The 24,450-nt window shown below is 42.4% G+C and overlaps 1 protein-coding gene across 3 annotated transcripts in view; it reads left to right on the top strand.

The window, feature by feature from the left end:
* The first annotated feature begins 712 nt into the window (after nt 1-712).
* Nucleotides 713-24,450, top strand: part of ZNRF3 (zinc and ring finger 3) — a 69,726-nt gene continuing 45,988 nt past the window's right edge. For 2 of the 3 annotated variants that reach the window (XM_010582028.1, XM_010582025.1), the window contains exon 1: nt 713-809. The gene's annotated coding sequence lies outside the window, so the exon portion shown is untranslated. Of the gene's footprint in view, nt 810-1,409; nt 1,451-24,450 lie in introns of those variants that run through there. The other variant, XM_010582027.1, reaches the window with a different exon arrangement.

Here is a 24,450-nt window from a genome sequence, read left to right as displayed (position 1 = left end):
CTCTATCTTCAGGTTGTAAAAAACGTCACAGCTATTTTCTTGCGTATTTTTTGCTTGCTGCTATGTAAGCTAAAGTTAAATGTAAAGAGCAGGGGAGTGCTTTGTAATTTATGATAAAATTCAATACAAGAATATGATGGTTATCTTCAAGTCACCTATTTATGAATCTAGAAAACGTAAAGGTTAAGCTTCAGAGAAATGCATGCAAAGGTAAGAAGTAAGAGGAGGTGTCCAAAGTAGTCTAACTCTGTAGCAGCACAACAAAGGAAAATTTGTAGTTAAGACCCGTAATACTCATAGCTGATTTTAGTATTTTTCTTCCTCCTATGTCGTAAGAGAGATGTGTGAAGGGATTTGCAGTAGACTGGGTCTGAAAATGGGGCTAGGGAGTGATTTGTGGCAGAGGAGTGAGGAAAGACTGGACAGAGTATGCAGCGCAGGTAGTTTCATATCAAGACAGAGGAAAAAATAAGATTCCTTAGAAATAATGCCACATAGGGAGAGCAACTGAGAGTGGAGGAGAAGATTGGGTGCTGGAAAGTCTAGTCTGGGTGGTGAGAGGAGCAGAGGAAAGAATTTGACCTCCGTTGGGCCTGTGCTTCAGGGACATGCTACTCATTATTCCCTCCACCGAGCTGAGAGCATACCTCCGAAGCACAGTCTCAAAGAGATGGTGATTTTTTTTTCCAGAGAGTAAGTCATGCTAGGAGTGCTCACAGAAGGAAACAGAGCTGGTATACAGTGCTTCAGTTCTCAAGGAAGTTCTTCTCTGGGGTACTCAGTATGTTGAAGATGTGACAAACATCCAGGTAAGCACCACAACTCCACGTTTCGTCATCGCATTGTGTGGGATAGGTGGAGGTCAGTTCTGCTGTGTGCACACGCAAACTCCTTACTCTCTGCTCTGCTCTGCTCTCAGAGATATAAAACTCTGAATAAATGTCCAGTATGTAGGATTTTCAACATGTCCTTGGTTTCAGTCTCTTAAAACCCTCTGGTGGTGATACAGACACTTTTGTACTGAATTTAAGTCTGCCGACAACAGGCTTTCTGTTTTTTAATCCGCTTTAGCACATCACTTTGAAAGACACAGAGTCAGTATTCTGGTTTAGGCCGTTTAGCGTGCCTTGCCGTAGTGGAGGGCATCAGTATTTTTGTCATATTCAAAAACTTTTGAGAGCATCTTCTGAGGCACGGGCTGAAGGAACTTCTGTTATCCAGAGGTTGTATGGTTTAAAGAATCTTGAAAGAGTCTTTATGTAAATATTGAAAGATTAGTTCACATGCTGACCTAAGAAATAGGGTACATCTTGAGAGTATGAACTATTGTTTATGTTTCAGCCTTGAAAAACTTTTTTCATCCTGACCAACAGGAATGCAGGTTTAATAGTGTATCACTGATGTGTCTTTTGCTTCCTTGGTGGTGCTTCCAGACTGACTTTCAGTCAAGGTGGTAATCAAGAACTTTCTAAATATTAAAACCTTCCTTACCGTCGACCTTTCTATTGCAACCCAGAGGATTTGTTCAGACCATATAACTGTGCTACTTGAATTTTCACTCAAGCTACCATTGTCTCCTGACATCAGCTGAAAGTTCATGCTCCAAAATGCATGCTAAAGAAGTGTCTCTGTTCATCCTTAGCAAGTGCCAGCTGCTTCCCTTCTTTGTGTGTTTTGGGGAAGATTCTAGGCATGAGGTGGGAGGTAAATACGAAATTATTTCTATCCTACTGTTACCTGATAATTCAACAGCTGTGTTTTGAAGTTCTGTTGGCTAATTAAGCCACTTATCAGGGGAGGTTGACAATCATTTTTCTAAAACAGGGTAGCCCCTAGCTTCTGGGAACTACAAAACTCAGAATTTTAATTTTTAATTTTTTGTTCATAATAGAGAGATTTTGATTCATCTTTGCTTTCTGATTTCACTTAATCTGTTAGATTTCACTGCTTGCATTTGCAGCTTCTTTTCCTGTATTTGAGGACTAGGAGTTTAATTTTTGCATGCAATCATCATGTGTTCATTTAATACAAAGAGCTGAAGTTCTGAGAAAGAATTCTGAGAACCGGAATCTGTGGTTGTCTGTACATTGGCTTCTCATTTTTTTATGCAAATGTTGCAGGTAGCTAGGAGTCTGTGTTATTATCTTGTACTTTCTCTGAGAAAAATGGTACATACTTTGTTGGTTAATATTTGCAGACAGTTTTTATTGTGGGACAGTCTCCCAGGCTCCAGCTGTGAAGATGTATTTATATTTTGTGTGGGAAATAAAGAAACTACAGCTGGTTGTGCATTATCTGCTGTACCTTTTCCATCTCTGTTCTGTGTGTAGTCACTGAGCCAGTTTTAATTTTGAACTGAGCAGAAAGTTGATCCTTGGTGCTGCCTTCTGCGTACTGCTACAGAGATTCTGCAGGATGTATCTTGATGAGTTTAAACAGTAGTTCAAGTATCTGAAGTGCCAAAATGGGTGGAGAGAAGGATTAAAGTATCATAACCCTTCTCTGTTGTGCTTTCCCTGTTACAAAGTGCAAAGCTACCCATTTTATATTGCTGGCTAGAGCAGCTCCAGCACTACCCTCCATCTCTGAATTTCATTGCAGCCCCAGGGGAAGCTGCACCTCTGTGGCTCTGTCACAGCTGCTGGACTTTGATGGGGACATGCCTTCGCTCTTTCCAGTGGCCTCCCTTGGCAACCAGCCCTTTGAAGATGACCTCTTGCTGTTTGCCTGTTGTCTCTCTTGTGTTGGATTATAGATGAGAGGCTGGCATGAGGGGAGGGGGATGGGGTGGATTGTCGTGCGTTTTAAGCCTCATTTCTTTTTGCGTTCTCAACTTTTTTTTTACTCTGTGGCTTTTACCTCTCTATATGGATAAAATGTTGTCTTGCATATGGAAAATGGTTTCTGGCAGAAATGCACAGTTTCTGCTTGGCATTTGTATATAGGACAAAGGAAGTTTGATTAGTTTTGTGGTGAGGACATTGCATTCTTCCTGTAACAATCTACTTGCATTAGTTCCCTTCCCCCATCCCTCTTTTTAAGGACAATATTGTTCTTAGTTATAGGGCAGCCTTTCTCTGTGTGCATGTTCTGTGTTCCTCTTCCCTCCCTCTGGCCCCAGTGAACGCACCCTCTTGGAGACAGCACAAAATATGTCATCTTGTTAACAAAGGCTATGGTGTGAAATGGAAAGGGACACGCTAGAGCCCTGTGGCTAGGTTGCATTTTGTGCGGACACTGACTACTTTTGGAAATCCAAATGCAACCAGGCTTTGCTAAATACTGACAAGATCCTTCATGAGAGTCTTATAGTGAAACAGTAGCTGCAGGGTAAGAAGTAAGGTATTATCAGAGATCAAACAAAGCATAGGAATAAATGTCCAATTTTCACTACAGTGAAAGGTGAACAGTTGAGGTGTTTTAGTACAGAGCATTGTAAATAACAGTGTTTACACACTTTTACAAATTTTGCCATCTCCTGTCTCACTTTTTTTCTCAATGATGAAATCACATTAGTCAACCTGTGTCAGCACTCAATCTGTCTGAGGTTTCTTCAGGCTTTATTAAAGTTTGGGTGTGGAGACGAGAATAGCAGTTGACATTGCTGTTGAATATTGATGAATAAAGTCAGGAGTTACACATGTTACCAGGTATTTTACAGCAAATATGAAGAAAATAACTTGGATGTGCCTGTGTATGCAGCTGGAATGCCTCAGTGCAGCATAGCATGCAAAATTAGAAGAATAGGATGTGGGAGGTATCTGTGATCTCTGCATGTAACTAGTTCATCCTTATCTGGAATATTGCTTTTTAATTGGATCTCCTAGTATTATCTTCTCTTTGGAAAACAACCAGGAAACCCAGCCTCTCTCCTTTCACCCCAGCTAGAAACAGTAAACAAAGACATAAGCTAGTAAAAGTAATAGATTATTCCCTTGGAAATAAGAGGCTTCATGGAACAGGAGCAGGGATAAATTTGTGTTCCCTCTGCTACTTCAATAAAGGAAATCCAATATTGATATGTCTTTTCAGTACCTACCTTCTTCAAGTAATTTCGTTATTCTTATGCAACCTGAGCAAAAGGTAGGCCATGCAGATTATAACTCTGTGCCTTGTATTCTAGGAGCTACTAATGTGGGTGGTGTAGTCTGATCCATTTTGGCAATTGCTGTATACCTAAGTTTTCCTCTGAAGTAAAAGTATGATATTTACTGGATTTCATTTTGTAGTCTTCCTTCAGCCCGTGCAAGAACATTTCCCTACTCCTCCTTGTGTGGGCAAGTTTACTATAGCTACATCTGTTGCATCAGGACTGATAATTTGTCTTCCTGTCAGGACGGATGCACTTGGACTTTGTGTAGCAGATAGTGTAACTTGGGTCTCGAGTGTGAAGCGTGTAGTAAGGGAGATTGTGGTGCTTTTCCAAGTGTTTTGACCAGGATATAGATTGATATGCAGAAGGATTTTGCTTCTGGGCAGGCAGTTAGAATGTGCAGATGAATAACTAAATAATGTTGGAGTTTAACTAATGGGTTTTTTGACTGAAGCAAAATGAAACTAACCAGCAGGCTTGCTGTGGAAAAGCCAGGACTGCCTGAACAAGCATGTTTAGCTTTAGCCTCTCGCCACATGGAGAGACTGGAAAAGAAGAGAGAAGGAAAGAAGTGATTGTGCAGACTGAAGTATTTATTGAGGTGCTTTGCAGCGTAAGCAATCCCCTACGTTCTGTTTTAGAGGAAAATTATGGCTGTGTTCTGGCTTTGTAGACAGTACCATAATCAAAATGGAATTTGTGTAACAACCTTTGCACTAGTGCATTTTCACTACATACACATGGAGTGTTCCTCTGGAGCAGTCTCTTCACTGCTAAAATGTAGACTTTGAAGCAGGTCTCCTTGTATGAATGACACTTAAACTGCTGCTGTAAATATAATGAACTATTAACAACTAGTGAAACTGCACACCCTTTTGTTCCAGTTACCTTTCTAGTCCATAGATGAGCTGAAAACCTCTCTGGAACCAAAACAACTGTAGCTTCTAAAGAAATTCTTAGCACCTTTAGATCAAATCATCATGTATATATTCCACAAGTTCTTTGCCTTTGTGGCAACTAACCTGCCTTATTCCACATGTCTGGAGAACATGCAATTCTTGGAGCGGACTTCAGTGTTTACCTCTGTTGGCACATATCACCAGAAACAGAAGTCATGGAAGATAGGATTGCTGGATAATGCAAGATTTCACCACCAAACAGTGCAGATCACAAATGGATAAGAAAATACAAAACATTTTTCCTTTTAGGTTTTATCCCACCAAACTGCCCATTTGATCTTTCCCTATTCCCCCGAAGTCTGGTTGGCAAAAGTGGTAGACTGAAATTTCACACAAATGGTTTTCCTTCATTTCCTAGTATAACTTGTCTCTTTTAAGCGAACTGATTTTTGTCTAGGCATAGAATGGTTTGGTTTGGAAGGGACCTTAAAGATCATCTAGTTCCAACCCCCCTGCCATGGGCAGGGACACCTTCCACTAGACCAGGCTGCTCAAAGTCCCATCCAACCTGGCCTTGAACACTTCCAGGGAAGGGGCATCCACAACTTCTCTGGGCAACCTGTTCCAGTGAAGAACTTCTTCCTTACAGCTAATCTAAATCTACCCTCTTTCAGTTTAAAGCCGTTACCCCTTGTTCTATCACTACATGCCCTTGTAAAAAGTCCCTCTCCGGCTTTCTTGTAGGCCCCCTTTAAGTACTGGAAGGCTGCTGTAAGGTCTGCCTGGAGCCTTCTCTTCTCCAGGCTGAACAACCCCAACTCTCTCAGCCTGTCTTCATGGGAGAGGTGCTCCAGCCCCCTGAGCATCTTTGTGGCCCTCCTCTGGACCAGCTTGCTCAGGTGCACGTCCTTCTTATGCTGGGGGCCCCAGAGCTGGATGCAGTACTGCAGGTGGGGTCTCACGAGAGAGGAGTAGAGGGGGAGAATCACCTCCCTTGACACACTTCTCTTGATGCAGCCCAGGATGCGATTGTCTTTCTGGGCTGCAAACACACATTGCCAGGTCATAGTCTGTTTTTCATCCACCAGTACCCCCAAGTCTTCTCCGCAGGGCTGCTCTCAATCCACTCATCACCCAGTCTGTATCCATGTTTGGGATTGCTGTGACCCATGTGCAGGACCTTGCGTTTGGCCCTGTTGAACTTCATGAGGTTTGCACGGCCCCCCCTCTCTAGCCTGTCCAGGTCCCTCTGGATGGCACCCCTTCCCTCCAGTGTATTGACCACACCACACAGCTTGGTGTCATCGGCAAACTCGCTGAGGGTGCACTCAATCCCACTGTCCATGTCGCCGACAAAGGTTTTAAATAATACTGATCCCATAATGGACCCCTGAGGGACACCACTTGTTGTTGGTCTCCGCTCGGACGTCGAGCCATTGACCGCAACTCTTTGAGTGTGACCATCCAGCCAATTCCTTATCCACCGAGTGGTCTACCCGTGAAATCCATCTCTCTCTCCATTTTGGAGAGAAGGATGCTGGACACTATCAAATGCTTTGTACAAGTCCAGGTAGATGACCTCAGTCGTATATAGTAGTTCTGCAAGTTCTGTTGTATGCATGTTATTTTGATGGATGGTGTTTATTGAGGTTACTTTGTTTCTTTCTTTAAAACTTAAAGGATGCCTCGGAAGTAATTTTTAACTCATCTTTCTTTCTGTTCTTCTTCCCTACCCTTCTCCATTCATCTAGCTCAGTTCCCCACAACTCAGTGCAAGCAAACCAACTATGCTTATTAGCAGCTTACTGCAAAATACACAGAAAAATATCTTCTTTTGCCAGGGTCCTAGAGGTAGTCAGCTCTTAAACTCCATGTAGCATCAAGAACTTCCTGGAAAGCCAGGGTCTAGACCAGATTATGTGTCAGAAAAATGAACTGTACTGAGTTTGGAAATCGGTCACAAATCAGTCTTTGCATATAAAGAACAGTTACTGTTGGTCTGGAGACTTACAGTACTGTGAAATTTTGGGTCAGCATGAGATCTGTCAATTTGCTTGCTAAGCGTTCTTGCTAAAATACAATCTGCAAATGAGTAGCTCAGATTTTTCACAGAGCTGTGTGCTTTTGTAAAATAAAATACTACATTCTCTGCTGCGCACATATGTATGTGTTGTCTTTTAATTCCCTCCTAACACTCTTGGAATTTTCAGCCCAGCCAAATTAATTCGTTTTCTAAGTGCGCATCGTGTGTGCTTTTGGCAAGGGAATGGAAATGGAATTTCTTTTAGGGTTCCTTATATTCCTTATATGAACAGTTTCAATCAACTGTGGGTTTTTCGGCTGTTGAATAGTTAACACACATTCTTTCTGGGGCCCAAACATACCCTGGGGTTGAACAAATAGACCCCATTATGTTGTACAATGTTTGTCAGGGTCTCTTCATACTTCCTACTCCATATGAGGCCTTTAACATATGCCAAGGAGATTATATGGCACTGACCTGATACTTGCAGTTTCAAGTCCCCACTTGAGTGCTGTGGGACAAATGTAGTTGTTCATGAGATGTAGGGGAGTCCTGTTTTTCCCAGACAGTTATTATGTCTAAAGTTCTGGCCATTAGTGTGTTTTTGGGGCCTGTCTTGTTCTATATAGGGCCAGAACTCTTTTGTTTTACTATATAGCTACTGGCAGCCTTCTTCTGCCAAAGTAATCTACGAAGGTATCACTTTACTCCTAATTTTCCCTCCAGTTTCCCCCATCCTTAGTGGCATTGTGCCTGCATCTTTTGCCAGCATCTTTCCACCCATTTAAAGAGGAAGAAAACACAACTATAAACATGACTTTGTTCCCCTTTGCTCTGTCAATACTGTGGTAAGAGAATTCAGTGTAATCAAAGCATTTAAATTCTTGAGAGAAGAAATCTGCCCTCAAATTATCTCGGGTATGCACATCTTTTCATGGAGTTTTGCTTTTGAGACCCTTTGAAGGAAGGAGAGGCCAGCTTTCTGTTTGAATGGGCTAGAAGCTTCCCTTGCAAAGTGTTTGCAATAATTAGTGTCCAGCTTCTTTGTTGAAGTAGATCGCTCAGCTGCATAGCATGGGCAGTACACTTGATCTCTGCCTGTGCAGTAAATCTGATGCAGATGTGCTGAATTTACAGTTTTGTACACATCTGTTACCGTGCATGTGCTGTGGGTATCTGTAGGATCTCTCTGACTTGGGGCAATCCTAGCAGGAGGATGTCTGAGAGCAGGCTGCTACTGCCAGGTATGTCTTTCAGCTGGCAGTTTTCTTCCTCTCCTGAGGGATTTGAAGCTGGGCCATGGCACAGTTGAATTGCTCACAAGCACTTCACATAACTCTGTGAGTCACAGGTTGGGTATCCCTGTGTCAAAGGAGTAAAGGAATGATGCTGCTTCTTGCTTCAGGTGATGAGTGAGCTGATCAACCAGATCAGCACCAAGGTCTGGTTCCCTAGTTAACAGAATCTACTCTGGCTGCTCTTCAAAGTTTACTGCTCCTTTTCACAGGATCTGGTGGACTGTATGTAGCACTGGCCTGTCTGCATTGTAGAATATTACTGCCCTTTTCTGCATGGTGGATGTGTTCAACTGCATATCTCTGTTTTTACATTTAATTGCAGCATAGACTGGATTTCTCATCATCCCTTTTGGCATACTTCCTGGAGTAAAAAGGACTGCGAGAGGATTTCAGGAATGCTTGATGCTCTTGCTATAGAGAAAGTTCAGTGGAAGCCACTTGTGGGTTCAATGCTAACCGCTGAGTTGAACCACACAGTCACAACTGATAGCCAAGAAAAGCACACTGCTGAAATGCTCAGGTCCTATAATGTTACATTTTGTGGTGATTTGGTTTTTGGCAGGATGTTCTTCTTCAAAACAGAAAAAAAAGTCTGAAAGCGAAAAGAAACTGTGTTTTAATGGAGTTTTGTACTTGCACTGGAGGCTGAACGTTCTTCTCTGCACAATAAAGCTGCATGGTCTAGGGGAGCACAGGGTGATGAGGAAATGCTTCTGGCTTTCACCTATTTTAGAAAGGCTGCTGTGTTCCAGCTGCAGCCAGCATAATAACCTCATGTTTTATCAGGCTGCAGAGACAATAACAACTCCTAACTTTTTTAAAAAAATACTACTCTTTAGTTCTTGAAAGATTTTTCTTTTTTTCCCCCCATTTGTATGGTTTTGGATTGCTCATCTGTAATGGCACATTCTACCGATGCCTTTTCCAAAAAGCACTGATCCAGAGAAGCTACAGCCTGAGCCTTTTCTTTCTGGTGGAGTCTTAGTAATACTGGGTTGGAATATTGCAGTCAAGAACCTTAAATCACTTTTTTGGCAACAGCTTGCTTTGCCAATTCAGAAGAGTAGACGGAGATAGGAGAGTCAAGTTCTTCATTCCACAGTATTTGTAAGTAGTAGGAACAAATACAGTCTTGTGGTGATGCAGTTGTATTAGTAGCTGCATTATGTCAAAGATCAAAATCACAGCAGTGGCAACAATCAGTGGGAAATCTCTGTCAGCTGGGATGCCTCAAAGCTATCCTGGAGAATGAGTGCAAAGTAATTTTTGTAGTCCTTAAGAAGCAGTTTCTCTTTTAATAGGTAAGAAGGTAAAATTTCAGAGGAAATGCAAAAAATGAGTGTTGCTAACACTAACTTGACTGTTTTGCAGCCTTCTGGGTCTCATATTAATTATTTGAATATATAAGCTCTACTGGAATACTTTATGCAATTAGTCCAGTCACTGTTCTCTAGTACTAGAGAGTGTTAGCCAGGTATCTTGCCTTTGCTCTAAACAGGCTTATTTTGTGCCCTGGTGGAAACCTCTCTAGATTACTACTTTTTTCCTCTCTACCCGGTGCCACTTTTTGGCCCTGTGCTCTGTTCCTTGTCACAGCTGAATTTCTTCTCACATGAATAAAGTGGAGACTTTTTTTTTTTTTTTTTTAATAAAGTAATGGCAGTATGTAACAAAGGCTCAGTTAGGTTTGATCTTGTCACTGAAGTAGATTGAAGGCAGAAGCAATTCTTCTAGTGAGCTCTAGATTTTCTTCCTTTAGGTGCTCATCTTACGTGATTTGGGCTCCACTGGGTAAATTCCAAATTCCTACATTCTTTCTGTGTTCTGATGCTGATGGAAACTAGGCTTGAGAGACAACGGACAAGTTAGGTGTTTTTCACTGGAGTTAATGAATGCATAGAGCTATCAAATCTGTAGTTCCTGCTGCGACAAAGCACAGACTTTATTGCACAGAATTGGGCCAGTTTCTAGGCTGTCTTGGTGCAAGGCAATGTATGTGATGAGCTGAGCTCTCATCATTGCTCTGACAGAAATTTTCCTTGTTTCTCACTGAATATGAGCTAGTACTCTGTGGTTGGGTGGGGTTTTTTTTTTTCTCCTTTGGTTAGTTGTCACTTCTGAGTGGAAGAATCAATAGCTTTGTTCTGACCTGTACCGCTATGGTGAAAACACATCTCCCATAACATCCTTCATTTGTTTTCTAATGTTTGTTTGAGTGGGAAGCTGGTAACTTGCTGCAAGCTCCTACCTCATTTCTACTTCAAGCATCACTACATGCATGATATGCCACAGACTCTTCATCTGAGGGCACTGAAAGATTCAGATTAGAGCGAAGTACTAAACAAAAAATGTTACATAAAACCAGGTAATTTGGAGCAACCTGATTTGGAAGAAAGGTCTTCTTCAGAAGAGGTCTAGTTCTGTAGGAATAGGAACAAGGACAAAGTGAATGCATTGTCATAACTTTGCTCAGGCAATTGTTTTTCATACAGTTTCATAACGTCTGCATTTTTGGCAAGCCAGTATTCCAGAGTGTGTATATATTTGCCTTTACTGATGTGTCTAGTTCTGTTAGGGTTAGTCCTTGCTTTTGGGCTATCAGAAACATTTTTGATGCAGGTGAATAATTGCCGGCAATCTTAAACACACATCTTGTACATCCAAGACTATAGATGAGGAAAATTAAAGCAGAGATTAGCTGTTCTGTTAGGTGTAGAGAGAAGCTGTCTTAGCAGTATTACACCCAATACAGTAATTTGCTGTTGATGCTAAGAAATGATTGTCAATCCAGCAAAAGGTAAAATCTAGAGCAGAATCTTCCAAGGAAACTTGAAATCCATCACTTTCATTCCAGAGTTCTTGTATGTGTCCTGTGGAAATAAGCTTTGCAGATAACTTTCCAAATCTGAGTGTATGTTATTTCAGTTCATTGTGACAGCTGTCTCAATAGTGTGAATGAACCAACCCTATTGTTCTCCCACCCCCCACCTGCAATGCATGCGAACAGCTGTGCAGAGTTGGACAATTGGTTTGCAGTCCAGTATGTGGTCTGAAATTGGCTAGCACCAGCCAGCTTGGAGGAAGGTGCAGACACCAGATAGTGGCAATTCTGTTCTCCAAGATTTTCTTTTCCCTGCCTTTACAATTTGGTTGTTGTTGAAGCTGAATTTAATATTTAAAACTTTCTTACTCAGTCTCACTTCTGCCCTTGTCACTTATATGATTCTTTATTTACTCCTTCCCATTGACAGTGAATGAGGATTGAAGCTCTGCAGGGAATTGGAAATTTTAACCCTACTGAGTTTTCCTTCTATATGCTGTTTAGTCTGGTAGTCCAACAAGTCCAACTTTAATACAAATAAAATTGTATTTAATGGGATGCTTATTCATAAAACAGTTGCATGTCTGACAGGCTATGTATATTGAACCATTTTAGGTACCCAGCAATAGCTTGCTGAAGTTGCAGCATGGCACATCTGTAGCTTTTCTGAATTATTTTTACCTTGATTTGGAGGATGGAACTTAGCATGAAAAAATGATAGAAAAGTCTAGGCTGAAAGGGATTTCTGGAGATCATCTGATCCAGCTTTCCATTGAAAGCATCCTTGTTATCCAGGGCCCTGTCAAGCCGAATCTTGAATATTTCCAGTGGGGGATGTTCCACCACTTCTCGAGGCAACCTGTTCCACTGTGTAATTGTTCTTACAGTGAAGAATTGTTTCCATGTATCCAAACAGAATTTTCCCTAAAGTGTCCTTGTGCCTGTTGCCTCTTGTCTGGTCATCATGCACCCTTATGAAAAGACTCTGTCTTCTCTATAGCTACCTGTAAGACTGATCAGCTCTCCCCCAGCCTTCACTTCTTTAGGCTGAATGAATGGAATTCTTTCAACCTTTTTCATATGTCAAGTTCTCCAACCCTTTTATCATCTTGGTGGCCTTTTGCTGGACCTTCTCCAACCAAAACCGGACACTTTATCCCAGGTGTGGTCTAACAAGTGCCAAGTACAGTGGAATAATCGCATTCCTTGATCTGCGGGCTATACCCGTGCTCCAGGTGCAGCCTTAGCTGTTGACTCACATTCAGTTTGCTGTCCATCAGAAGCTCCATGTCTTTTTCAGCAGAGCTATACTGCAGCCAGTCAGGCCATATACAACCTGTACTGCTGCTCAGTATTACTCTATCCCACATGTAGGACTTAAAACTTATTTTCATTAAACTTAATGCAATTTTCGGTGGCCCAGTCTTCCAGCCTGCCACAGTGACTTGTGTCTTGTGGCCCTTCCTCCTGGCATAACTGCCACCCCTCCCAGTTTCTTATCATCTGCAAACTTCACTGAGAATGCATTTGCTCCTCTCATCTGGGTTGTTATAATGATATGTCATGGTTTAACCCCAGCCAGTAACTAAGCACCATGCAGCCACTCGCTCACTGCCCCCACCCTGCCACCCCCCCCACAGTGGGATGGGGGAGAGAATCAGGAAAAAAAAAGTAAAACTCGTGGGTTGAGATAAGAACAGTTTAATAGAACAGAAAGGAAGAAACTAATAATTATAATAATAATAAAATAACAATAATAATAGAAGGATTGGAATATACAAAACAAGTGATGCACAATGCAATTGTTCACCACTTGCTGACCAGTACCCAGTTAGCTCCCGAGCAGCGATCCCCCCAGGCCAACTCCCCCCAGCTTATATACTGGACATGACGTCACATGGTACAGAATACCCCTTTGGCCGGTTTGGGTCAGCTGTCCTGGCTGTGTCCCCTCGCAGCTTCTTTTGCCCCTCCAGCCTTCTCCTGGCTGGGCATGAGAAGCTGAAAAATCCTTGACTTGGTGTAAACACTACTTAGCAACAACTGAAAACATCAGTGTGTTATCAACATTCTTCTCATACTAAATCCAAAACACAGCACTATACCAGCTACTAGGAAGACAATTAACTCTATCCCAGCTGAAACCAGGACATGATATTAAATAGTATCAGACCTAGTATCGACTCCAGAGGAACTCCACTTGTGACCAGCTGCCACTTCAACTTTGAGCCATTAACCACCACTCTTGTGACAACTGCAAAGGCTTTGAGCCAGTTTAGCCAGTTTTCTACCATCTTGTGGTCCAGCTGTCTAGTCCATATCTTAGCAGCTTGTCAGCAAGGATGTTGAAGGAGATGGATGTCAAATGCCTTGCTAAATTCAAGCTAGATGACATTCACAGCTCTCCTCTCATCCCATTCACAGAGCAAGTTGCTTCATCAGAAAAGGTGTTGAGACTGATCAGGCATGATATATCCTTGGTAAATCCAAACTGGCTTTTTCAGTCACCATCTTGTCCTTCATGTACCTGGAAATAGCTTCCATAAGGATCCGTTCCATAATTTTCTCAGGTACTGAAGTAAGACTGACTGCTCTGGGGTTTCCCTGATCTGTCTTTTTGCATTTTTGCAGATGAGGGTAATATTTGCCCTTTTTCAGTCATCAGGGGCCTTCCCCTGGTCTTCATGACCTTTGAAAGATAACAGAGAATGGCTCTGCAGTTATGAGCCAACTCTCACAGGACACTTAGATGCATCCTCTCAGATCTCATAGACACCTATATGTCTGGTTTGCATTGGTAATCCCTAACTTGACCGTCCTTTACTATCAGCTGTTTGTTGCTTACTTTGTTATTGCTTTGTGCCAACCCCATTCCATAGCAGACATACATTGCTTATAATTCTTCTTGCTGTTAATATACTTACTAGTCTTGACATCTGTTGCCAGTTTGAGCTCCAGCTGGACTTAATGCTTTCTTAACTGAATCTCTGCATTTCCGAGCAATATTTCTATATTCTTCTTTGAGATTGTGCCCCTTTTTCCATCTCTCCTTTCCATCCAACTTCTGGAGATTCTAGCAACAAAATACTAGATTGTCTCTGAATCAGACACTCTACGTCCTCTATGACTTTAATGGTGAATGAAGTTGTTGTTTGTTCAAAATCTGTTTGGTGACTTATTTTTATTGCATTTGGAAGAAAACATGTACACTTGGTCCACTTTTTGTGTTTAGTAAGACTGGTTTGACAGGGGAGATATTTAATATAGAAGTCACAGCAGAAGTGTACGAATATTTTTTCTTCTCCCTGTAAAACACTTAGGTTGTTTGGTTGCCTTATTTCACTCGAGCCATGATATACCCCAGACTTTGGTTCGGTCACTTAGAAGAAGCTTCCATGGGGCATGGAGTTGGAGGAAGGAAATGAGACCTAGAGCTTAAAAGTGGTGGCTGGACACCAAGGGGCTGGGTAACTAAAAGTATCTGAAGTTTGCACTGAGTTAGCTGGCTCTGCTTGCATACACCTGGGGGAAGCTAGGAGGTGAGCGTACTTGCCTTCAGTTACCAGATGCTGCTTCCACATACACCTAGTTTGGAGGAAAGCTTTGAGAAGAAACTACATTTCCCTGATGATAGACTTCCCATTCAGATTGGTTTGGGTTTTGGGTTTTGGGTTTTTTTAAACACTGCAAATGCTCATAAATTTTATTTCAAAAGCCTGTCTGGTGAAGGAATGTGAATTCATGTGGTGGGAGATGAATCCACGCCAAGTGCATTCCAGGTGAGAAAGCTATATGGTATATATGTTGTTTCAGGCCCTAGAGCAATAAGGAATTAAGTCTTCACAAAAAGACTCGGTAGTTCTGCTCCATTTTAGAGGCTTGTGCAGTGTAGTGTTTAGAATTTGCTTTTTACTGCAACTAGTTGAAACTACTGATAATTTTCCCCCTATAGAAAATAATTGGCTTTATTGTCGCCTTTGTAGTTTGTCCATGATATCTTTTGTTTAATGTGTCTAAAGTGAAATATGTCTGTGATCCAGAAACACCGTGGATCCTCCCTGGGCCTGAATTTTTGTCTAGATATTTTCATTCAGCCTTACCCTTTTGTGTCCTGTGGTCTGCTTAGGCTTTAAAGTGGAAAGAGGCCTTAACCTGTGCCACATCTTGGCTCCCATGCCCCAGACCCTTGGCTTTCTCTTCTAAAGGACAAAGCAAAATGTCTGCAGGTGAGGTGCTTCAGCAGAGACATGTCTGGGGCTCAACATGAAGTAGGATGGAGAGGTGCTTACCCAGATTTTTTGAAATCTGGTAAGTCAGTGTACCTTCACTTTGTTTGTCTTCGAAAAGAGAAAATGAATTCAGTGCCTTTTCTTTCAACTTTGTCGTGATTTGTAAAGTGGTGCCTCCAGCATGTATCTGCTGCAGGAGATCAGAGAAGGAGCTGTCCTTTATCTCTGTAGCAGATTGCTCCCTTGATGAGAAAGATTGTGATGCCTGTGTTGCCTTGCTGTGCCTATCTGTCACACCATAGCCACTGTGCTGGTTTGGGCTGGGATAGAGTTAATTTTCTTCCCAGTAGCTGGTCTGGGGCTATGTTTTGGATTTGTGCTGAAAACAGTGTTGATAACACAGGGATGTGTTAGTTATTGCTGAGCAGTGCTTACACTGAGTCAAGGGCTGTTCTGCTTCTCACCCCACCCCACCAGCGAGGAGGCTGGGGGGCACAAGAAGTTGGGAGGGGACACAACTGGGACAGCTGACCCCAAATGACCAAAGGGAAATCCCATATGCTCAGCATATAAAGCTGGGGGAAGAAGGAGGAGGGGGTGACATTCGGAGTGATGGTATTTTATCTTCCCAAGTCACCGTTACGCATGATGGAGCCCTGCTTCCCTGGAGATGGCTGAATACCTGCCTGCCGATGGGAAGCGGTAAATTAATTCCTTAATTTGCTTTGCTTGTGCACGTAGTTTTTGCTTTACCTATTAAACTGTCTTCATCTCAACCCACCAGTTTTCTCACTTTTACTCTTTTGATTCTTTCCTCCATCCCACTGTGGGGGGCAGTGAGCAAGCAGCTGTGTGGTGTGCAGTTGCCAGCTGGGGTTAAACCACAACAGCCGCCTATGGACAGTGCAGGGGAGGGGATTCTCTGACCTCTTGTATGTGAGGGGACAGGGAAGCATTTAAACTGGAAGGGATGGATTTTTAATAATTTCTTACAGCAAGATTGACACTTGGAACTGGCACTGAAGTTGGTATTTGCAGAGCTCAACTTCCCAACTGGAGCTCAGCTTTACTAGTGAGCTTGGCAGAGCTTGACTTTTCAAGTGAGCTAACCAGGGAAATAGGCTATTGGCAAGATAGGAGTGAGGGGTCCTTATAACCTTTTTAAGTTTCCTGGGATCTGGAAAGGCCCCCTGGGAAATGAGTCTCTTCTCTACTCAGCTCCTTCCCAGTCTTTTATTAAAGTAATATATTGATCTCCATAGAAGTTCTTTGGCTTTAAAACAGAATAAGCAAACAAATGGTTTGCATGTGTAGGTTAGTAAGGACGAAAGTGAGCTTTGATAGTTGAGCGATGTTGGCAGAGGAGGGGTCAGAGCTGCTGTTTTGTATTTGAAAATTGTAACTTTTGACTTGAAAGTTTGGTACATATTTCAGGGAGTGCTTAAGTATAGCCCAATACAGACCCTTGAGCAAGGTCTCATTTTCTTCTTTTCCTAGCACACTAATGCACTGCTTGTGTCTTCTGCCTACTGGAGAACCGCTACAGAATTGTGTCCAATGTTTAAGGTGCGGTTAAGAGCTAGAGCTGTGAGGTTCTTTTGCATGTTATGCATGATCCTGTTGGTGTTTATTGTGCAAACATCTCCCCAAGACAGAGAGTATGAAAACTGCTGCTTTGTCTGAGAAACAGGGTTAATTCACTTGTAAACCAAAGATGAGAATGTGGCAGGCACTTGCACTGCATGAATCCTGATGTAAGCACCATCTGCCCCAGTGTGTGGTGTTTTGCCACATCTAAGCACCTCATCAGTAGAAGTAACACCAGTGTTCTAAGCTGGAATTCTTAAATTCCTTAGCTCATGTTGCACTTTTAGTTGATATTCCTGTTTTGGAAACTTGCAATATATTCTGTCTGTTGTAATCTGCTGAGACTACTACAATGTAAGCCTGTGGAGTCTGAGCCGAATCCACCGAGTACTTCTGGCTTGATGTGGTGGAGTGCTTTTGTGGACAGAAAGTTTTTTGTCAATGCAGCCCATGTCTTACTGGCCTTGGTGTTGACTCTCTGGATTTTTCTGTATCTTAAATACATGTTTTTCAGAATTGTGCTACTGGGTTGACACTTAAACATAACATTGTTTTAAGAATGCAGACAAAAACATGCCATGCCTGCCTTCTCATCATCTCTTTTATGGTCTTTAGGACAGGGGTAGGTCCCCGGAGCCCTTCTGTGTTATTTTGTGGTCCTAGGTGGTCTAGAATTTGTACTAACTTTGCCACTACAGAAGTATATTTCACTCTTCTCTGCTCCCGGCATGGATCTGTGAGCCATTTTTAAATGTCTCTTTTGTTGCTTTCGCTCTTTCTTCTCCTGCCTGGTAAATTTTCACTTCTGTGAGTAAATCAGTTCTGTGTGCTTGGAGGGATGGTAGTTGCCCAGAGGATGGGACGTGGGTGCTCAGGGTCATGTCAGTCCCTCAGCCAATCCCTGCCCCTGCGGCAGTGTCATTTCTGGTTACTGTTGCAAATCCATGAGATTTTGTTATACTTGGATTATCCAAATCTTTCTGTCAAATACATAGCTAAACAAAGGGGAAAATATTTTAATTTTATATTTCAAAATGGGCTGGTATTTCAGAGGCAAGAGAGAACCTTAAGAGAACAGAGATGCTTACCAAGGTGGGATGTAACTTTAGTTCGGACAGGCAATATCAAGTCTCTTTCTGCTAGCATATACTTCAGAATTTTATAGCATGTACTCCTTCCTTCATGGCCATGACTTCCTCATAATTCAGTTTTTTGGAAAATGATGCCTTGGTATCCTGGCTTTTGTTCCATGTACTGGGAACTATATGTAATATTTCTCTGTCCATTGGTCCTCTGCCACAGAAAGTAAGAAAGTCCTTATGGTAGCGTTACCAACTGAAGTTCCAGATTGATGCAGAGTTACTTAGGGCCCTCTGACATATATTTAAATCTTTACCTGGCTTCACAGAGGTACGTATGCTGAATTACCAATAAAAATCAGCCACAGATTCTGTTGGTGCACATTGTGTGTGAGTAGGTAGGACCACCTTTTGTGATACACTCAATGGAACAATGAAAATAAGCAAAAGGTGAATAGGTATCCAGGAGACTTATTAAATCTGAGAGATGCTTTGGTTTTTTAAAAAAATAAAATCAGGTCAACCTCAAATACGGGGTCGAAACCCAAAAATGAATGAAAAATATCTACACCTTGTATCTCTTCCCCTATTATCTGTCAGGAGATAAAACACCTGATTAGTTTATAGGGGATTGAGAGACTTAATTAAGAAAAGAATGGGAAGAATAAATAGGTAATTTTAGTGAAGAGGTTGTTGTTTAATTTGACTGTTGCTGTGACCAGAGCACAGATTCTAAATGTTGTGTGTGCCTTGCTATGTTTCCATACTACCGTATCACAGGAAGCCTTTCAAGAGGGGAGCAGAGCTCATGTCACTAAAGCTACACAGCTGCTCAGCGAAGGCATGCATGTAACATGGGTAATCTTTCAGCTGTTTTTTTGCCCAAAGGGTGGAAGAGAAAGAACAATGTTTTGTGGCTTGTGGGATTAAAAATGAATTTATAATGAAGAATTCAACCAGAAGAAAGTTTGAGAAGATAATGCTGAGTCTCAAAAGGCATGTTATTGAAGTTTTAAAGACTGTCCAGGTCTTGTTACCCAGACCTGGCTTGTATTTATTAGAACTGATGTCTTCCCAGGAAAGGAGAAGAGGTGGGATCTGTTACGGTCATGTTGTTTTGTTTTCAGTGGAACTGAAATTAGGGAATCTGTTTACAGTGTTGACATGCTCTGTGTCTCTGCAAACTACTGGAACTATGTAAGATGCAGAAATGCCAGCCTGGTTTTATCCAAGCTAGCACAGGCCCCAAAGCAATATAATGGGCTCACCCTGATGTGTGTGGACATGACTGTCCTGCTTCCACACTCAAGCGAATAAATATTTGGTGGCATGATATACAATGTGGATTTAATGGCTTGGAGGTTGAAGCTCACTTGTGATCTTCACATGATGTGAATGTACCCTTTGTCTTTTTGTTGTTGTTGTTTAGGCCCTTTGGGATCCTTAATTGTAGTGTGAATTGAAAAAAAACCCCACCAACCCAACCCTATGAATGAACCACCGAAGCTGGCTTTCCTGTTAGCCATTGGAGTCTCAATATGAAGTGTGAATGAAATACTGTTGGCTGGGATGTGAAGCCAGAGAGAAGTTTACGCAGAGAAGAGATTTCTGGGTGGAAATGACATGCTCAGAGTGATGCACCACAAACATGATGCTAACAATGCTGGTCAGAAAGGTTACTATAGGGCTTGGTGTCTTTAGGGAGAAGGAGGTTGCAGTAGGTGTGATGGAAATTGGTAGGTTGATATATAAAGAAGAGGTGTGCATTCCCTGCAGAAACAAACACAATAAGGGATTTTTGGAAGTGTTGTAAAAAAGTTATGCAAAAACCCAAATGTTTTTTTGAGGTGGGGGAAGTGAGTGTCTTCTTTTGGCAGGTGGGGTAGGGACAGAATTTTGAGGAAGGTGATCAGATTGCCATTTGTAATTTATCCATGAGGCATGAGATCAGGATGAGGTTGATGGAGAAGCTTGTCTGAGTGGAGGTTTAAATGATCTGCATTAAAAACCTGAAATCTGAACAATGTGAACAGATGAGAGCACCCAGAGAGAAGATGAGAAGTGTGCTGTCACAGAAGTCTGTGAGGAGCTCAGAGGAAGAGGTACTGGAGGGTGGGGACAGAGGTCATGCTCCCAAGTTCTGGTCATGATAAGATTAGTAAATTGGTAGATTGTACAACCTGTCATTGACTTCATAATGCCAATTTATTGAAAGAGCTGACACTAGGTACTTGAATATGAGTCCCCTCGATGTGTTAATTGTTACACAGAGCTGATGACTAATGTGTCTGACTTAAAACTTAGCTGAGTATTTGTGTTGGTCCTGTAGATCTTCAGATTCACTGGAACAAATAGTCTAGGAACAGTTCGGCTTTGCAACGCACATGTTTTCAATTGAACAGTGCAATGTTTTTGTCAATTGTCCCTTCCTGAAACATACAGACTTTGAGGGAGCACTGCTGGCATAATATAATTTGTTTTGTTAATTACTCTGGTGAGATTCCAGTATGATGCAACAAAATCCTCTGGAGTTTGTAGCCTGCAGATGTACCTACTAAGTTCTCTACATTTGCCAGCACAGAGCCTGCGGCACCCTATTAGTTTTGCTTACTGTTTACACTGGGTTTTGCATTTGGGTTTGAGGTTTCTCATGTGCAAGATCATTTTGCCATTGTGTGGTAGTTTAATAAATTTCAGTCTTCTCCCTGCTTCAGTCTTCTATGCACTGGTAGGAAATGTAAGGTAGACATTCTGTGCCTGGGTCGTTGGACTACAAAATGGAATCCGCTTGCTGTGGTCACATTTGTCCTTGCACAGCAATGGTAGTAGCCAGCATAGCCATGTTGGAGGAGAACTCTTCTGTGACAGTTGTTTGGTTTTGTTTGCTAGCCAGAGCACAGCTTTCTTCTAGTACCTAGCTCATAGTACAAACTTGCTATAGTCTGTGAGTAAAAGTGTGCGTTCTAAATGGGTTCGATTCATGGGTTTGGACAAGAATTTGAAAATGTCTTTCCCTCAGTGTGAATACAACTGTGTGAATGGCATGAGTCCTGCACTGAGGAGATGAGTTCCAGCTTAATTTTTTTCCCTTTATTGACAAACTTGCCAAGGATTCCTTTTTTAGGTTCTTGCATTAGGATAGAGTTCAGAAACTTCCTAGGAAATGCAGTTCTTTGGACTAGGTTCAAGAAGCAGGGGCTGTTGGTATTTGGAAAAGGAGTTTCTGAATGCCATATAGTGGTCAGTAAATGCTGAGCAAAAGTCACCTCTTGCCAGAAGAATTATCGATATTTCTCAGATCTCATACAGTTCTTCATTCTTACTTGTTCTCCAGTTCAGCTTATATTCCAAACATTCATATTCCACATTTGATTTGAAGTCTTGTACAGATTTTCAAAGAGACAGCTCATTTAGTTACGCAAATTGGTCTTGGGTTTATTGTGTGTTCCAAAATTCAGTCTCTGGATTTCAGACTTTGTGCCTGGTACCTACCACATGGCACACATACCTCAGATGATACTAGCTAACATTGTCATGTGTATTTTGCCCGAGGGAGCTGTAAGCACATGACACTCTCTGAGTCCTACTTAATGCATGCAGTTTCTTTAGAGTCTTATTTCTTGGCTGATCTGGTAAAGTGAGATGAGAGGGTTTTCCCCTTAAGATTTTCCTCTAGTCTTTGAACAGCATATACCTCTGCTGGACGGGGGAACGTACTGGATATGCTGCTTGCTGTCTGTTCCTACCTTCTTCTGATTGGAAGGTAGGAGCTCTGGAAAGTACACTACAGGAGTGGCCATCCTTTATGATGTTGGAAGCTGCATATAAATTTGTTCATACAACAGGACACAGAGTCCTGCATTTCTATCATGGAGAACCATAGAGACAATGAATGTGGTTAACAGTTTGTCAGAAAGAGATGAGTGCCTTTTTAGGAGTCTCATTATTTCATTTGGGCTGAAGCTAGAGTCATAATGATCTGGTAGTTTCAGCTTCAGTAGCTTCTGCTAGCTTATGGTCTGCTGGAGGCAGGAATCAAATAATGTGGCAGTCTCCATTTCAGAAAAACCCTGCTGTTGGTGTATGATATGAACCTGGAATGAGACTTAAAGGAGCCGTAGGCTGGTTGGTACCTTATTGTGTTCTGGATTGCTCTGTATTTTTGCTGCCATTCATAGAATCACAAAATCATTGAATGGTTTGGGTTGGAAGGGACCTTAAAGATCATCTAGTTCCATCGCCCCTGCCATAGGCCGGGATACCTTCCACTGGACTATGTTGTTCAAAGCCCCATCCAACCTGGCCTTGAACACTTCCAGGGAAGGGGCATCCACAGCTTCTCTGGGCAACCTGTTCCAGTGTCTCACCACCCTTCACATTGAAGAACATCTTCCTTACATCTAATCTAAATCTACCCTCTTTCAGTTTAAAGCCATTACCCCTTGTCCTATCACTACATGCCCTTGTAAAAAGTCCCTCTCCAGCTTTCCTGTAGGCCCCCTTTAAGTACTGGAAGGCTGCTGTAAGGTCTGCCTGGAGCCTTCTCTTCTCCAGGCTGAACAACCCCAACTCTCTCAGCCTGTCTTTATGGGAGAGGTGCTCCAGCCCCCCGAGCATCTTTGTGGCCCTCCTCTGGACCAGCTTGCTCAGGTGCACGTCCTTCTTATGCTGGGGGCCCCAGAGCTGGATGCAGTACTGCAGGTGGGGTCTCACGAGAGAGGAGTAGAGGGGGAGAATCACCTCCCTTGACACACTTCTCTTGATGCAGCCCAGGATGCGATTGTCTTTCTGGGCTGCAAACACACATTGCCAGGTCATAGTCTGTTTTTCATCCACCAGTACCCCCAAGTCTTCTCCGCAGGGCTGCTCTCAATCCACTCATCACCCAGTCTGTATCCATGTTTGGGATTGCTGTGACCCATGTGCAGGACCTTGCGTTTGGCCCTGTTGAACTTCATGAGGTTTGCACGGGCCCACCTCTCTAGCCTGTCCAGGTCCCTCTGGATGGCACCTCTTCCCTCCAGTGTATTGACCACACCACACAGCTTGGTGTCATCGGCAAACTCGCTGAGGGTGCACTCAATCCCACTGTCCATGTCTCTGACAAAGATGTTAAATAATACTGTTCCTGTTACAGACCCCTGCGCCATTGACCGCAACTCTTTGAGTGTGACCATCCAGCCAATTCCTTATCCACCGAGTGGTCTACCTGTGAAATCCATCTCTCTCAAATTTAGAGACAAGGATGTCATGTGGGACAGTGTCAAATGCTATGCTCAAGTCCAGGTGGATGATGTCAGTTGCTCTTCCCTTATCCACCAATGCTGTAACCCCATCGTAGAAGGCCACCAAATTTGTCAGGCATGACTTGCCCTTAGTGAAGCTGTGTTGGCTGTCAGCAATCATCTCCTTATTTTCCATGTGCCTTATCCTAGTTTTGAGGAGGATCTGCTCCATGATCTTGCTGGGCACAGAGGTGAGACTGACTGGCCTGTAGTTCCCCATGTATTCCTTTTTTCCCCTTTTTAAAAATGGGGGTTATGTTTCCCCCATGTTATGTTTTCCCATCTTCCTCTCAGATTAGTTCTCATGTTTGTTTCTTCTGGTCATGCCTCTTCCTACAGGAAAGAGAATTTATTCTGGACAGTTTCACTCTTTCCATGAGCATTTAACCATGAAGCTCACCTGAGCCCTATAAACATTAGTTTGCTGATAACTACTTTGGAGTGCTAAATCCTGTGCCTTGCCCTTACCCTCCCCAATAGCATCAAGTTAATATTCCTATCATGGTTGAAAAGCTTCTTTTTTTTTTTTTTCCCCTATTTAGTAAAGTCTAAATTCATAAGGAATTGTTAGCTGTGGCACCCCAAAGGCCTAGCAAGGCTTTTTGTTTAAGTGATTTGTCAGTTCTTGATAGATGTATGGAGGTTATTTGAGTTTTGAGGGCTCTGCTGCTTCCAGGCCTATGATTTTTGTCTACTAAACTGTGGGTAGATCCTTTTCCAGACCACCTAGCTTTGTGAAGAAGACAGGAGTGTTCAGAAATGCAACTTTGATTTTGCTAAATGCCTGGGTGCTCTGTACCACGTAGAATACATGCCCTGTGTGTGAAGGTGAGACGCTTGAGCTAGGGTATGCCGAGTGCTTGACTGTTGCAAATTCCTTACTGTCTTGAAAACCCTTTTCAGAGGCCTTTAATATTCTACACTGCAAATATTTAACTATCTTTGGAATTGTGTGTAATTTGCAGCTTTTTTGCCTCTAAATAGGAAGGCTGTCTTCTCAGGTGTTTGGGGCATTGTTGTTGGAGACAGGGTGTCAGCCAGTATTGTCATTGAGAAGGGGACAAAATCACCAGTTTCTTTTTAAAGGTAAGGAAACACAGGCTTTGTAAAAGGAAGAGAAGAGTCTCTTTTAAGTT

This window comes from Haliaeetus leucocephalus, unplaced genomic scaffold, assembly GCF_000737465.1.
Source record: "Haliaeetus leucocephalus isolate CR32 unplaced genomic scaffold, Haliaeetus_leucocephalus-4.0 Scaffold840, whole genome shotgun sequence".
Lineage (NCBI taxonomy): Eukaryota > Metazoa > Chordata > Aves > Accipitriformes > Accipitridae > Haliaeetus > Haliaeetus leucocephalus.
The sequence above is the reverse complement of the archived record's forward strand: the minus strand, read 5'-3'. Positions and strand labels throughout refer to the sequence as shown.